The sequence below is a fragment of the Ovis canadensis genome, chromosome 18 (genome assembly GCF_042477335.2).
Source record: "Ovis canadensis isolate MfBH-ARS-UI-01 breed Bighorn chromosome 18, ARS-UI_OviCan_v2, whole genome shotgun sequence".
NCBI classification, from domain to species: Eukaryota; Metazoa; Chordata; class Mammalia; order Artiodactyla; family Bovidae; genus Ovis; species Ovis canadensis.
In genome coordinates, this window is record NC_091262.1 from 37,311,315 (window position 1) to 37,328,563 (window position 17,249).

General features: G+C 45.7%; 1 long non-coding RNA gene across 1 annotated transcript; it reads right to left on the minus strand.

The window, feature by feature from the left end:
• Positions 1-778: 778 nt before the first annotated feature.
• LOC138423240 (uncharacterized) lies at positions 779-13,280 on the minus strand. Its single transcript, XR_011250189.1, has 2 exons — positions 13,201-13,280; positions 779-2,679 (listed from the first exon to the last, which is right to left on the minus strand). It is a non-coding gene; the product is annotated as an uncharacterized lncRNA (long non-coding RNA).
• Positions 13,281-17,249: the final 3,969 nt, after the last annotated feature.

Genomic DNA, 17,249 nt, shown 5'->3' on the forward strand with positions numbered 1-17,249 from the left:
CTGCTGACTCCATTCACCACAGTGACCCTGAGCCCTCCAGCTATAGACCCTCTCACCATCACCACGTCAGCTGTCATGAGCATCCCTCCACAAACATGTTCTGAGCATCTTACTGGGTGATATTCCTTCCTTGATGCTAGGGATCACATGATGTGATTACATGTCACATTTAAAAAAATCCTTGTGCTGACTCCATGAGCATCTTACAGTTAATATCCCCCTGCCCCCACCCTATTTTCCCAGTTTGCGCTACAGGTAAAGAACCCACCTGCTAATGCAGGCAATGTAAGAGACTCAGGTTGAATCCCTGGGTCAGGAAGATCCCCTGGAGGAGGAAATGGTAACGCACTCTAGTATTCATGCCTGGAGAATTCCATGGACAGAGGAGCTGGGTGGGCTACAGACCATGGGGTCACACAGAGTTGGACATGACTGAAGCGACTTAGCACACTTGCACCCCTATTTTTCAGAAGTGGAGACTGAGACACAGAGGTTAAGTAGGGGGTAACACAGAAAAAAGCGGGGTAGAGATTTCTCCAACGAACCTGTAGCCTCGCAGGGGCAGTAAGAGGATCCACGAAGAACAATAATACAGTAAGTCTCCTACATACGAATGAGCTGTGTCCCAAGAGCACCTTCGTAAGTCCAATTTGTTCATGAGTCCGACAAAGCTAGCCGTGGTACCTAACTAACACAGTCGGCTAAATGGTACCATACTGTAATGGGTTTATAATACTCTTCACACAAATAATACATAAAAAGTAAGCAAACACACAAAACAAAGGAAATATTTTTAATCTTACATACACTACCTTGAGAAGCACAGTAGTGCAGAACAATAGCAGGCACACAGGGGCTGGCGTCGAGTGAGCAGGCAAGAAGAGTCACTGACTGGAGGAGGGAGAGGAGGTGGGAGATGGTGGAGCGGAAGGGTTGTCAGCAGTAGGAGATGGAGGGCAAGCTGCTGTTTCACTCAGGCCTAATGTTGATGGCATTTCTTTTCCATGGGGATGGTCTTGATCCCTGTCTCCTGTACAATGTCACGAACCTCATTCCATAGTTCATCAGGCACTCTATCACTGCAGATGGTGATTGCAGCCATGGAATTAAAAGACGCTTACTCCTTGGAAGAAAAGTTATGACCAGCCTAGATAGCATATTCAAAAGCAGAGACATTACTTTGCTGACTAAGGTCCGTCTAGTCAAGGCTATGGTTTTTCCTGTGGTCATGTATGGATGTGAGAGTTGGACTGTGAAGAAGGCTGAGTGCTGAAGAATTGATGCTTTTGAACTGTGGTGTTGGAGAAGACTCTTGAGAGACCCTTGGACTGCAAGGAGATCCAACCAGTCCATTCTGAAGGGAGATCAGTCCTGGGATTTCTTTGGAAGGAATGATGCTAAGCTGAAACTCCAATACTTTGGCCACCTCATGAGAAGAGTTGACTCATTGGAAAAGACTGATGCTGGGAGGGGTTGGGGGCAGGAGAAGAAAGGGACAACCAAGGATGAGATGGCTGGATGGCATCACTGTCTTGATGGACGTGAGTCTGAGTGAACTCCGGGAGATGGTGATGGACAGGGAGGCCTGGGGTGCTGTGATTCATGGGGTCGCAAAGAGTCGGACACGACTGAGTGACTGAACTGAACTGAACTGAACGTTGATGGCACAGGTTCTGGTTCCTTGCTGAACCAGATGCATGTTCGAATCTTTGAAAGTTCACAACTTAAAGGGTCATTTGTAAGGGACTTGCTGTATCAGGCTGAAGGAAAGGGGTGCTGATGACTGACCCTAACTCTTGGCTGGGAGATGAAAAGGAGAGAAATTGCATTTGATGCTGGGGTTGGCCTGGAAAGCTTTATCAGGGAGGTGACCTTTGAATGGCGCCTAAGAGAATGCTGAAAAATTACATGAGGAAAAGACTTTTTATAAGAGGGGAATTCAAGGCAGTGGTATGGAGAACTATGTTGATGGAAAAACTCCATGGGTGTTGAGATGATAACATCTGGCATTGACTGAGCCCTACCTAAGCGCCGAGTGCTGTGGGATGCACTTTAGATCCATCAACTCACTTAAAGCAACAGTCTCCAAAGTGAGTCCTAGGACCACCCTCATTTCACAAATGAGAAAGGGAGGCATGGCGGCATCATGCTGGTTACACACATCTGGTGTGGCAGTGAAACTGCAAGCTTAAAAGTGCTTCCTGACAATGGCTAATGATCAGTCATAATACTGATGATGAGGAGAGGAGAGCGAGGAGGAGGAGAGGGGATGGAGAAGGAGAAGTAATAGTAGTAGCAGTAGTAACTGTAGGAATAGTAGCAGTAGTAACAGTAGCAGCAGTAGCAATAGTACTACAGTAGGAATAACAGGAGCAGCAGTGATAATATTAGTAATAGCAGTAATAGTAGCATTGATAGTAATAGTGGTGATTGGTGATGGTGGGTTGGGGGTTAAGTCCTGAAGTGCTTAATAAGCTGCCCTGGGTGTTTGGCTTCCATCCTCTCTGCCTTTAGCCTTGATCAAGCTAGTGATCACTACCTGATATATAAGACATCTTTTTAAAGAGTCACAAACTTGAAGGATAAAAGGTGCTCTGGAGACAAGATCATCTCTCTTCCCGAGCCATTTCCTTTTTCTTGTCTCAGCTCTGATTCTGGTATTTGATGGTTTTCCAAATCCTGCAAAAAAATATATATATAAATAAATAAATAATTTTTTAAAAAAAACGGTAAAACAAAACTATCCAAAACAACTTACTCCTGCTATGCAGTTGGTAGTTGACTTGGCAGAGAGTCCTGGCAGATGCACACCACAGGCAGGATAGAGAGGATGAAGGGAGCCCAGGCATCCTGGGCGGGGAAGGGCTCACTCACAGCAGCCAGGTCAGCCCTCTGGAGACTGTCTGGCAGCAGAGGACATGATAGTGAGGATAGGAAACCCATCCCAGGGGGAGCCAGTTCCCATAGGCGCACCCCAGCCGCCCCCAAGCCTGGGGCACCTGCGCCAAACCTGAAAAAGGTACAGGAAAATTGTGTGTGTGTGTATTTGTGTGTATTGTGTGTATATACTAAATAAATGAAAAGCAGATTGTTCAGTATGGGGCAGGGGAGGAGAAGAGGAGAAGACCAGTGGCTTCTGCCTCTTAGGGGACATTTGCCTAAACGCCACGTAGGTATGGTAAAGATATAATCATTCCTTTCCCAAGATCAGAAGCCAGAATCACTGTTAGTGAAAAGATCTAAGATCAATGGGCGATCAGAAGCCAAACTGACTATGTTAAAGGCACAGGTGGCTTTTCCTTCTAGGATCCTCCTCCTCAACACAAAGCCCTTTAAAAATCATGTTTCCAGGTCTTCTTTGCCTAAACCTACATGGGGAATCTTCACGGTTTCATTACACCGGCCATGGATGTAGGGAGTTGGGAGGTTTGTGAAAATATGTAAGGCTCCTGGCTTTAAGAGAAAAACAGATTTACATTTCTTCCCACCTCAGTGGGAAACCTTAAATCAAAGGCGACCAACAGATCAGCACATGCTTGTCTGTCAGCATACTTGTCCCCGTTTGGAATTATCCGTTTATTTGTGTGTGATCAATGCTAGTCTCCTCATTAGGCTGTAAACTCCCCAAGAACATTTATCTTGATTATCCTTGAATCTCAGGGCCCAGGCAGTGCCTGGCGCACAGGGCACTCTCTACATATTTGTGTCAAGAAGGAAGAACAAGAAGGAAGCAAGAGAGGCAGGAAGGGAGGGGGAGGAAAAAAAAGGAAGGAAAAGAAGTAGCTAGTGAGAAGCAAGTAGAAAGATTCTTTACAGCTATCCCGTCCAGCAATGATAGGGTTGCTGGTAATCTTTAACCACAGAGAAAATGGAGATAATACTAGTTATTGTTGTTCAGTTAGTCACGAAGCTGTGTCCAACTCTTTGTGATCCCACGGGCTGCAGCACACCAGGCTTCCCTGTCCTTCACTACCTCCCGGAGTTTGCTCAAACTCATGTCCATTGATTCGGTGATGCCATCCAAGTACCAGATGTTGATGCCATCTAGTACTTATCTCATAACTCAAATAGGTTTTTTAAAATTATTATTTTAGTTTTTCAGTTTTAAAAATTTTTTAAATTTTATGTTGCAGTATAACCAGTTAATAATGTGATAATTCCAGGTGGACAGCAAAGGGATTCAGTCACACATATGTGTGTATCCACTTTCCCCTAAACTCCCCTCTCATCCAGCCTGCCACATAACACTGAGCAGAGCTCCCTGTACCACATGGTACAGTAGGTGATAGGTTTAAAGTGAAGTGAAAGTTGCTCAGTCGTGTCTGACTCTTTGCAACCCCATGGGCTATAACTTGCCAGGCTCTGCTACCCATTGGAATTCTCCAGGCAAGAATGCTAGAGTGGGTTGCCGTCCTTCCTCCAGAGGATCTCCTCCTCCCCTTCCTCCACGGATCGAGCCCACATCTCTTACATCTCCTGCATTTCAGGCTCTTTACCACTAGCCCCACCTGGGAAGCCCTAATATAAGATCATAATTACAAATGAATTTTAGAGAATTAACTTAGTTCAAACACCTTTTTACCCAATTCCACCTCTAATCACCACTCACACATATAACATTTGTTTATATACATATATATTTGATTTACTGTTTCACGTGTACAGCAAAGTGGTTCAGTTACATATATATTTATACTTTTCAAATTCCTTTCCATTATAGGTTATTATAAGGTATTGACTATAGTTCCCTGTGCTCATAGTACCTCCTTCTTATTTATCTATTTTATGTATAGTAGTGTGTATCTGTTAATCCCAAATTCCTAATTTATCTCTCCCCTGCCTTTCCCCTTGGGTCACCATAAATTTATTTCCTGCGAGTCTATTTCTATTTTGTAAATATGTTGATTTATATAATCTTTTTTTAGATTCCACATTTAAGTGATATCATATGATATTTGTCTTTCTCTTTCTGACTTACTTCAGTTACAGTATGACCATCTCTGGGTCCATCCATGTTGCTGTGAATGGCATTTCTTTCTTTTGTATGACTGAGTAGTATTCCATTGTATATATGTACCACAGCCTCTTTATCCATTCATCTGTTGATGGGCATTTAGGTTGCTTCCATGTCTTATCTACAGTAAATAGTAAACATTTTCATTATCTATTTGTTACTATAGCTGAGAACAAACTCTAATATTATTCATCTAATATTTTGTCCAAACTGACTTCCTTTTAAGCATGCATATCAACGTTAGCTTCTTCCTTGCCTTGATATCAGTAAATTCTAAGGTTTGGTATACTAAGATCTTATAATTCAATTAAAATATAGAATGATTAAAACAGAAGAGGCTTATCTGTGTGCCTCCCAAGGTCCTTGCTGGCACCTCACATTTGAAAAAGCCCTGCTGTACATTATTTTGTCCGGCACTGCAGTTTCATAGTTTCTTTACGTAAGCCTTTCCCTAAATGATTTCCACCATTAGGATCATGCTCAGAAAGCCGTTTTCCAACTTAAAAATAATAGAAACAGTGATTTCCCTTCAGTTCGTTCATGATTTCATTTTTCAAACTTAATTCCTCAACCCATCTCGAATTTATTCCATTGTATGCAATGAGGTTAAAAAGAAAATCAACCCAATGTAGTGCTTCTAGACAGCCATCTAGTTTTGGAGTATCTAGTTTTGGACTATCTCACCATCAGTTTTGGAGTATCTTTTCCCCCACTCATTTTCATTTCTACCCTTGTCATATAGTAAATACTTTTACAGTGTATGTTTGTTTCTAAACGTTGATGTCCATTGTAATGATCTAGCTCTCGTCTGATGCTGATGTATGCAGTTTTAATTTTTTACAGCTGCATACCATAGTTGCACACGGGAGTGCACGTGCTGCTCTTTTTATTTCAGAGTTTTCCTGATCAGTTATGCGAGCATCACCCTGTGCCTCGGCAAGCAGCACTCCTCACACTTCATTCACATCAACCCAGGGAGACAGGAGCTGTAACCACTTCTATTTTACAGATAAGGAAACAGCTCAGGAAGGGGAGGCATAACTAGCAGGACTGGAAGCTCTCAAACCCAAGCAGTCCAGCCCCAGAGACCATGACCTTGACCTTTACAAGGTAAAATTTCACCTGAGAATCAAACTCTCTTCAAGAAGGAATCTATCCTCCTCATATTTGCTACTACCAACTTGTTGGCATTTGCTTTATCTGGTTGTTTAATGCTTTTGTATGGGCTTCCCAGGTAGCTCAACTGGTAAAGAATCTGCATGCAATGCAGGAGACCCCAGTTTGATTCCTAGGTTGGGAAGATACCCTGGAGAAGGGCTAGGCTACCCACTACAGTATTCTTGGACTTCCCTGGTGGCTCAGATGGTAAAGAACCTGCCTGCAATGTGGGAGACCTGTGTTCGATCCCTGGGATGAGAAGATCCCCTGGAGGAGGGCGTGGCAACCCACTCCAGTATTCTTGCCGGAAGAATGCTCATGGACAGAAGAGCCTGGGAAGCTACAGTCCATGGGGTTGCAAAGAGTTGGATGCAACTAAGCACACAATGATTTTGTATGCTTTATTGTGTTTTGCTTTTTACTTTTCATTTATAATGCTTCCAACTAGAGACCACTCTTATTTTTTTACCCCTGAGATTTACTTTATGACCTCTGTTTTAATTCTTTGGTTAGGCTTGCTAGCAATGGTGCTTACTCCAAAGCATTCTTTCACTTCCGTTGCATTTCTTTGGTTGTCAGAGTCAGCGAATCTCCTTGATATGGCTGCCTACACATTTTACTGATGGAAGAATTTTAATAAAATTGCAGAAGGTTTGTTTTAGTTTTTAAAACATATTTATTTGGCTGCTTCAGGTCTTAGTTATGGCATGCCCACAGCTTGTGGGATCTTAGATCCTTGACTAGGATCTTAGCCAAACCTGCATCCCCTGCATTGCAAAGCAGATTCTTAACCACTGACCATCGTCCCCAAGATTTATAATATTAACATGACAAAACTGATTCTATTATTTGCTAAAATTTCAATAGCCTCACCATAATTTTTATTGTTTGAACTCGAATGCATGGGAAAAAGTGCTTTTGTCATGAGGATAAACTAGCTCAGAAGGATAAACTAGCTCAGAGGATAAAATAGCTCAGAGTTCTTTGTGAGAATATCATTGCTGTATTTATTCTTTTAACTTCTTTTTAAAATGTGGACCATTTTAAAAGTTTTATTGAATTTGTTAAATATTGCTTCTGTTTTTTGTCTTGGTATTTTGGCCCTGATGTATGTGGGATCTTAGCTCCCCAACCAGGGGTTGAACCTGCAACCCCTGCATTGGAAGGTGAAGTCTCTACCACCGGACCACCAGCTGCATTTTATTAATAGCATCCAGACTTTGAGGGTGATGTTTAATATACACAGAAAAGTTCTCTAGGTTATAGAAGTATTCCTTACTTTTTTAAAAAAGTTTTGAGATCAGAGACAATGTGCTCATAGAAAGTCTTGAGAAAGACTAAAAAGCCTTTACTACTTTTTTCCCATTCCGTATCCTATCATTTTATAAGAGGTCTGACAAGAAAACAAGGAAACCCTCACCTACTAGACTATGCCTACATCCCACTGGCAAGAAAGACTATCTCACATTTGTTACCTACCTACATAAGGACTAATATTTCTATTTTACAAATGAGAAAACTGATGCTCAGAGACTAGTTGACTACTTGAATGTTAGCAGACCAAAAGGGAAAAAAACCTCAAAATTTTACCACTGATTAAATTCACCTATCTGCCCAGCCAGCCCATGAACCCTCTGTAGGTGTCTCCTGGTCCAGTGGTCCTCAGGTCTGTGAGCATCCCTTGTGAGGTGGCCCACCCTGATCATCTGCTGCGTAAGCAAATTATTATCCTTTGCCAGTATGCCTTCCAGTAGCTTCTATCCTTGCTCTGCTCCACAGAGTTTCACAGAACTTACCTCCCATTGAGTAGTTCTTTAAATATCCTAAAAGCATCCATTCCCTGCCTTGTCTCTTCCCACTTTTGATTTTTAAACCTCTATTTATCGAGCACTTAACACTGTTGTTGTTGTTCAGCTGATAAGTCGTGTCTGAATATTTTTAGCCTCATGGACACAGCACACCAGGCTTTCCTGTCCTTCACTATCTCCCGCAGTTTGCTCAAACTCATGTCCATTGAGTCAGTGGTGCTATCCAACCTCTGACTCAGCCTCTGTTGCCCCTTTCTTCACCTGCCCTCAATCTTTCCCAGCACTGGGGTTCTTTACCAATGAGTTGGCGCTTCACATCAGGTGACCAGAGTATTGGAGCTTCAGCTTCAGCATCAGTCCTTCCAGTGAATATTCAGGGTTGACTTCCTTTAGGATTGACTTATGACTGTGAGGCACTTTCTCTTTTGTTTTATTATTATTATTTAGATTTTTTGATGTGGACCGTTTTTAAAGTCTTTATTGAATTTTTTACAATACTGTTTCTGTTTTATGTTTGTTTGCTTCTTGGCCATGGGGCACTTGGGATCTTAGATCCCTGACCAGGGACTCAACCTGTGCCTGCTGCGTTGGAAGCACAGAGTCTTAAACACTGGACCACCAGTGAAGTCCCTATTTTATTACTTTAATCTGTTTGTCACTCTCAACTCTGAGGAGTAAATATTGTTAGTCCCAAGCTCCTCTTGTCCAAAGAGTCATAATTCCCTCCAATATTTCTCTTACATCGTGATTTTGAGACTTTTCACTATGCTGGTTGTCTTTTCCCGGAGTGGGTTGCCATGCCCTCCTCCAGAGGATCTTTTGGACCCAGGGATCAAACCCACATCTCTCCTGTCTCCTGCAATGGCAGGAGGGTTCTTTACCACAGCACTACCTGGGAAGCCCATTAAGACTTCTAGCATTATTTAATTTTTAAACTAAGCATGCATTACTTTAAAAAACAAATTGAATAAAGATATATGCCTAGTCTGAAACATACAGAAAAGCAAAATGAAAATAAAATTGTGACCCACCACTTAAAGAATATTCACTGTCAAACTTTGATGTCTCTTTCTAGCCTATTCATTTGCTTTTTCTAAAGCTTATTGAGTTTTTAGTAGCACACACGCACACATACCTTATCTCCCTATTTGCATTTGTTCAACATAAGAACATTTCCCATATTATTAAAATATTCTTAAAATATATGTGTGAGTTCCACATATTATATGTTACATACATGTTAATGGTATAAAAGCCACAGAACATCAGAAAAACAAAATGCTGTCAAATCCCCTCACACACATGATTGTTACAGAAGCAAGGCTGGAAAAATTTCCAACTTCCAGCTGAGGAACTGTGTCTCAGAAATGAGAAGGAACTTAGGGGTGATTAAGATCACAGGCTCAGGTACCACTTACTAGCTTCCAGACCTTAGGTGCAATAGTGTATCGAAGATTAGAAGGTTACATCATTTTAGGGGTACTCCTTAAGAGAAGAATTTAAAAAAAAACCCTTGCTCTTGAAAATTTTGCTAAGATCTGTGATCCTGTAAATAAATTGCTAAGACCCCTCCCAGACGGTGGGCAAGAATCCCTTAAAAAAAACAGAGTAGCCCTCATAGTCAACAAAAGAGTCCGAAATACAGTACTTGGTTGCAATTTCAAAAATAACAGAATGATCTCTGTTCATTTCCAAGGCAAACTATTCAATATCACGGTAATCCAAGTCTATGCCCCAACCAGTAATGCTGAAGAAGCTGAAGTTGAACGGTTCTATGAAGACCTACAAGACCTTCTAGATCTAACACCCAGAAAGATGTCCTTTTCATTATAGGGGACTGGAATGCAAAAGTAGGAAGTCAAGAAACACCTGGAGTAATGGGAAAATTTGGCCTTGAAGGACAAAATGAAGCAGGGCAAAGGCTAATAGAGTTTTGCCAAGAGAACGCATTGGTCATAGCAAACACCCTCTTCCAACAACACAAGAGAAGACTCTATACATGGACATCACCAGATGGCCAACACCAAAGTCAGATTGATTATGTTCTTTGCAATCAAATATGGAGAAGCTCTACACAGTCAGCAAAAACAAGACCGGGAGCTGACTGTGGCTCAGATCATGAACTCCTTATTGCCAAATTCAGACTTAAATTGAAGAAGTAGGGAAAACCACTAGACCATTCATGTATGACCTAAATCAAATCTATTACGATTACACAGTGGAAGTGAGAAATAGATTTAAGGGACTAGATCTGATAGACAGAGTGCCTGATGAACTATGGACAGAGGTTTGTAACACTGTATAGAAGACAGGGATCAAGACCATCCCCAAGAAAAAAGAAATGCAAAAAAGCAAAATGGCTGTCTGAGGAGGTCTTACAAATAGCTGTGAAAAGAAGAGAAGTGAAAAGCAAAGGAGAAAAGGAAAGATATACCCATTTGAATGCAGAGTTCCAAAGAATAGCAAGGAGAGATAAGAAAGCTTCCTCAGTGATCAGTGCAAGGAAATACAGGAAAACAATGGAATGGGAAAGACTAGAGATCTTTTCAAGAAAATTAGAGATACCAAGGGAAACTTTCATGCAAAGATGGGCTCAATAAAGGACAGAAATGGTATGGACCTAACAGAAGCAGAAGATATTAAGAAGAGATGGCAAGAATACACAGAAAGAAAGAAAGTTAAGTCACTCAGTCGTGTCCAACTCTTTGGTCGTGTCCAACTCTTTGCGACCCCATGGACTGTAGCTCACCAGGCTCGTCCATCCATGGAATTTTTTTAGGCAAGCGCACTGGAGTGGGTTGCCATTTCCTTCTCCAGGGGATCTTCCAACCTAGGGATCGAACCCAGGTCTCCCACGTTGTGGTCAGACGCTTTACCATCTGAGCCACTAGGGGATCCCTGGTGAATACACAGAAGAACTATACAAAAAAGATCTTCATGACCCAGATGATCACGATGGTGTGATCACTCACCTAGAGCCAGACATCATGGAATGGGAAGTCAAGTGGGCCTTAGGGAGCATCACTATGAACAAAACTTGTGAAGGTGATGGAATTCCAGTTGAGCTATTTCAAATCCTAAAAGATGATGCTGTGAAAGTGCTACACTCAATATGCCAGCAAATTTGGAAAGCTCAGCAGTGGCCTCAGGACTGGAAAATGTCAGTTTTCATTCCAATCCCAAAGAGAGGCAATGCCTAAGAATGCTCAAACTACTACACAATTGTACTCATCTCACATGCTAGCAAAGTAATACTCAAAATTCTACAAGCCAGTCTTCAGCAATATGTGAACTATGAAATTCCAGATGTTCAAGCTGGTTTTAGAAAAGGCAGAGGAACCAGAGATCAAATTGCCAACATCCACTGGATCATCGAAAAAACAAGAGAGTTCTAGAGAAACATCTATTTTGCTTTATTGACTGTGCCAAAGCCTTTTGACTGTGTGGATCATGACAAACTGTGGAAAATTCTTCAAGAGATGGGAATACCAGACCACCTAACCTGCCTCTTGAGAAACCTGTATGCAGGTCAGGAAGCAACAGTTAGAACTGGACATGGAACAACAGATTGGTTCCAAATAGGAAAAGGAGTACGTCAAGGCTGTATATTGTCACCCTGCTTATTTAACTTCTATGCAGAGTGCATCATGAGAAATGCTGTGCTGGAAGAAGCACAAGCTGGAATTAAGATTGCCGGGAGAAATATCAATAACCTCAGATATGTAGATGACACCACCCTTATGGCAAAAAGTGAAGAAGAACTAAAGAGCCTCTTGATGAAAGTGAAAGAGGAGAGTGAAAAAGTTGGCTTAAAGCTCAACATTCAGAAAACGAAGATCATGGTATCTGGTCCCATCACTTCAAGGCAAATAGATGGGGATACAATGGAAACAGTGGCTGATTTTATTTTGGGGCGCTCCAAAATCACTGCAGATGGTGACTGCAACCATGAAATTAAAAGATGCTTCTCCTTGGAAGGAAAGTTATGACCAGCCTAGGCAGATATATTAAAAAGCAGAGACATTATTTTGCCAACAAAGGTCCATCTCATCAAGGCTATGGTTTTTTCCAGTAGTCATGTATGGATGTGAGAGTTGGACTATAAAGAAAACTGAGCATCGAAGAATTGATGCTTTTGAACTGTGGTGTTGAAGAAGACCCTTGAGAGTCCCTTGGACTGCAAGGAGATACAACCAGTCCATTCTAAAGGAGATCAGTCCTGGGTGTTCATTGTAAGGACTGATGCTGAAGCTGAACTTACAATACTTTGGCCACCTGATGTGAAGAGCTGACTTATTTGAAAAGACCCTGATGCTGGGAAAGATTTAAGGCAGGAGGAGAAGGGGACAACAGAGGATGAGATGGTTGGATGGCATCACTGACTCAATGGAGACGAGTTTGAGTAGGCTCTGGGAGTTGGTGATGGACCGGGAGGCCTGGTGTGCTCTGGTCCATGGCGTGGCAAAAAGTCAGACACGACTGAGCCTGAGCGACTGAACTGAACTGACCTCCCAGGTTGAGGAACAGCCTGTGTAAGGGAAGGCTCCAGAGGCTTAAGCTGCATCTGTGTGTATGTGTGTATGTGTGTTTAGCCGCTCAGTTGTGTCCAACTGTTTGTGAACACATGGACTGCAGCCCGCCAGGCTCCTCTGTCCATGGGATTTCCCAGGCACGAATACTGGTGGTGGTGGTGGTTTAGTTGCTAAGTCATGTCCAATTCTTGCAACCCCATGGACTGTAGCCTGCCAGGAATACTGGAGCGGGTTGCCATTTCCTTCTCCAAGGGCTCTTCCCAACCCAGAGAGCAACCCCACATCTCCTGCATTGGCAAGTGGATTCTTTACCACTGAGCCACCTGGGAAGCCCATTAAGATATTGTATTATAAGCATTTGTTAACAGTGCCAGGCATATAATAAGTGCTTAATGATTATTACCTGTGAATATTATTATAAAGAATCATGTAGTTGTGGCTGAAGTCGTCTGAGCTATTTCCCAGACACTGGTATTCATCCATATAATTAAGAAAATTATGCCTTAGGCCTTTTCAACCTGGTTCACTCATTCACTTAATAAAACACTTATTGAGGTCCTATCATATGCTATACTACCCACTAGTTTCAATTAATTTACCCACCTCATCCTTTGAAAGCACAACTCAAATGTCCACTGAGAAGTCTTCCTGGAACCTTAAGCAGATTCAGTACCATCTGGACACTTACCTCTGCTGTGAACTGGATTTGGATCGGTGTCCAAGGGAGGGGTTCACAGGTGGTGCTGGTGGTAAAGAACCTGCCTGCCACTGCAAGTAGACGTAAGATGCGGGTTTGATCCCTGGGTCGGGAAGATCCCCTGGAGAAGGAAATGGCCATCCACTCTAGTATTCTTGCCTGGAGAATCCCATGGACAGGCTGGCAGGCTGCAGTCCATAGGGTCACACAGAGTCGGACACAACTGAAGCGACTTAGCACACATGTACCCATGCATGCAGGGGGTCCAAGGGAAAGATTCCTCCGCCTTGTTCATTTCTGTAGCTTCAGCACTTTACTCTGCACCTATAATAATGTAGCTGCTTGATAATGTTGAATGAATTGATTGAAAGTGCACTTGTGTTCCCATGAGGATTTTAGTTTCTTTTGCCAGCTAATTAGTTTGTCAAGGGGAAGCAAGATGTTTGCAAAACAGTTCTGAGCTTCTGGAGAACAGGGCGGTCTCTTGCTAATCTTGTTTTTGCGTGACTTTACCTTTCCTTATGACAACTGAATTTCCCTATATTCTTACCAGATCACATTCTGCAAGTTTCTCTCTTGTGCTAACAACAACAAAAAATAATATGGCCACATCGGGGATGTCCTTAGGGAACATGTCCTGTGTCAGGAAAAGCAGTTAAGCTCTGGGGTCCTGAAGGAGCCTGGGAAAGTCTAACCAGAAACTTTGGGGTTGGGTGTTATTATCTATTTAAAAACAGAACTAGACTTGCAAGCTCTAAGATGTCTTGGCTTATAAAAGCCATTAATTGAGAATTAAAATTTCCAGAGTGTTACTTTTATAACAGCATTCAAGTGTCAGAAGATACCCTGACTAGTCAGTATTATTAATAAATACAAGTAGGTAAGAAGTGGCTGTGGGGAAAACACCCATTTTCCAATACTTCTGCTTAGGACTTTGCAACATACAATGAATCATTTTTCACTGTCATTATCTACCTGCTAAACCAACCCCCTCCTTCTTGGAAAGTAAATGGAAAGCTAGATACTAGCTTCTTTTTGTAGGCAAGAAACATTGGGGCAGAACTGGACTGGGAACCAGATCTGTCGGCCGTCCCAGCTTCGGCCACCAGGATCATACCCCTCCTACTCTCCAGAGGCCCTTAGACTTCATGGGTATCTTCCAAAAATGTGCTATCTTTGCACACATTTCAACTGAAGAATTCTGGTCCGTGGAGGGTGACCTGAGCTGCGTGGCAGGTCATGGGCACCTTGGGACCGGCACGTTCCATGAACTCCTGTGGTCAGAGTTTTAGCTTATCCTTCACGGGGGCTGAGATTTCATGGAGCATTTGCACTGCAGGCAGGTGGAGTTCCTGGCTTCCTGATTTAGTAAGGAAGGAAGATTTCACATGTGTCACTTCCACGTCCACAAAGTGTATTCACCTTCCTGGGGAGGACTCAGGGACTTGGAAGCATTCAGATCTCCAGACCAGTTTCTGAACTGACCATCTGAAAGCTTCACACTGCTTTCAGTGTGAAGGGGAGGATGTATGACAGGACTGTTGCCTAGGAAACAGGTGGGGGCGGTGGTCTTCATTCACCTGGGCGCAGGCCTCATCAGCCATGGAAGTCCAGCAAAAATTTGACCTTCATCAAGTCTGTTATTTGAAAAAAGAAACCTCAGTTGGCCTGATCGGGAGCGTATGAAGCTCCTAGAAACTGAATTGAGAGGCCAAAAGTAGATTCTGTTGGCAAGATGCAAATACTGAGGCCTTTGACAGGAGGGCTTCTCCTGTCTGCTTTGGCGTTTCAGACCTTTAGTGAGGGGCTCCAGGCTGAGCCTTCTCTGTGCCACCCCTCTACCCCTAGCCAGGACCCTTTATTCTCAGCCCTCAGGAATCTTCAAGGACACTCCCTCCTGGTTCTCAAATTGGTAGGGTTTGAGTACAAAAACTAGGTTAAAAAATAGAACTCTCTACTGGGGGGGGTCTAGGTGGTGACTCTCTGGGAAGGCTCAGCACCCCTATCCCGATCCCCACCCCCTCACCAACCTTCCCCTTTGAAGAAACACACACACCAGGAAGCTGATGTAAACATCCTGCGGAAATAACCACTGCAAGTGGCTTCCAAGTCTCATTTCCCTAAGGAAATAATCAGCACCTCTTCGCCAAGACAGCTCCAGGTGAGCGAGGCAGGAAAAACACCTTCGCGTTCTCAGAAGTCTAGGCATGTGCCTGACTGCCTACTAGGCGCGCTCCCGTCCATTGTCACATCTAATTTCCAGAACCCACGAGGTGGGGAGGGCTGTCTGATTTCCCCTATTTTATGGATTAAAAAGATTCGAAGACCACCCAGGGCGCTCCCTCACTCGTCCCTGGGTCACGCAGGGGGCACTTTGGGGAGCCTCTGCCTTCGAGCCCCGAGATCGCCCCGTGGCCCCGCAAGGACTCCATAGTTAACCCGTCTATGGGTTCGGCCACATGGCCTCATTGTCTTCATCAGAAGCCCCGCCGCGCGGACGCTGGCCATCCTAGCGATTCGCGGCCCCGGCCGCTCTGCGGAACGGCCAGGGTCAGGCGCCAGGGGCCCGGCGAGCCAGGCGGAGCCCAGAACAAAAGAGGGGAGCGCGCGCGCCAAGATCCGGGGGCACCCGCTCGGGCCGGCGGCGGAGGGGGGGACTCGGGCGGAGAGGGACCGAGCAGCGGGGCGGCCGGGCAGCGCGCCCCGTTCCGGCCCGCCCCTCAAAGCCTCCTTTCTTCTCCCTTGCGCTCGGAGGCGGCCCCCGGGAGATCCGGGAGGGGGCGCAGCTCGCCATCCCCGCCGGCCGGTCCCATCGCACCCTCCCTCCGCCGCCACCCCCACCCGGAGGAGCGCACAAAGAGCGGCCGGGCTGCGAGCACACACCTCCCGTTGGGGCGGGGCCGCGGGAGGGGCGGGGGAGCTCCGCCGCGCTCGCCTTAAAGGGCCCGCCCGCTCGCCGCGCGCACTGCGCATGCCCGACCGTGGGGCATGGGAGGGACCGGAGAGCGGTGGGCGCGCACCTCCGCGCCCGCGCCCGCTGGAGGTATGACCGGCGTCCCCGCTGTGGCGGCGCGGCGCTCGTGCGCGTGTCAGCGCCCGCGGGGTCTCTGCCTGCGCGCCGGGCACGGGCAGGACCTCTGCGCGGTGCGTTCCAGAAGTCGCCGGAGGCCGGGAGGGCCAGGTCGGCACTGCAGCCTGTTTCTGGCTTTCTGATCCGCAGTTTCGGGGCCAGTTGGGCAAATTGCCGCCCAAGGGGACAGAATTGCGGGCGCGCGCGCGCGCACGAGTGGGGATGCGAGCGGGCGTATGCCTTTGTGTCTCCTGCGCTCGCGTGCAGGTGGGCAGCCCCGGCCGGGGGCCACTTGGCCAGTGCACACAAGGATCTCGAGACCTGTCTTCCGTGTCCGAGGGATCGGTCTGTCTTTTGGGGGGCAGACAATAGACCTTTCTCCCGGAGGCATCGTTGGCTCTAGGGGTGCTTTATTTGGGGACGCTAACGGGACTTTCCAAGGACCGCTGTCTTGGAGCTGGGGCCCTGGCATCAGAGTTGGGCGCGTTTCCTTTTCTCAGTCTGGCGAGGGAGGAGACCTGGGGATACTGACTGTCCTCGGCTGAGAGGTGCAGGAAAGTGTCCCGGGCCGGTCGGTCCCGCATTAGACAACAAAGAGAGGCGTTAGCGGCGGCGGGGGAGGGGCGCGGGCGGGAGGAGGACGGGGCGGGCTGCGGCTAGCGCGGGGGTTGGGGGCGCTAGCTCTCAGCTCGCTCAGCCTGCGGCCTCCGCCCGCCCCCGGCCGGCGCGCGCCAATCGCCTCCCCCAGCGATAGTGTCAGTAGCATTGTAGTGTCAGCTCCCGCCGGTGACGTTGCGCCTCCCTCGTCCCCCTCCGGAGCCGTCTGGCTGCAGAGGCTCAGTCTAGAGGCGGGGAGGAGAGGAGGAAAAAGCGCTGAGTGAGGGCGGGCGGGCGGGCGGGAGGGAGGGAGTGGAGGAGCCGGGGAGGGGCTCCTTAAAGAAACGCTGCTGTCGCTCGCCTGCTCGCTTCT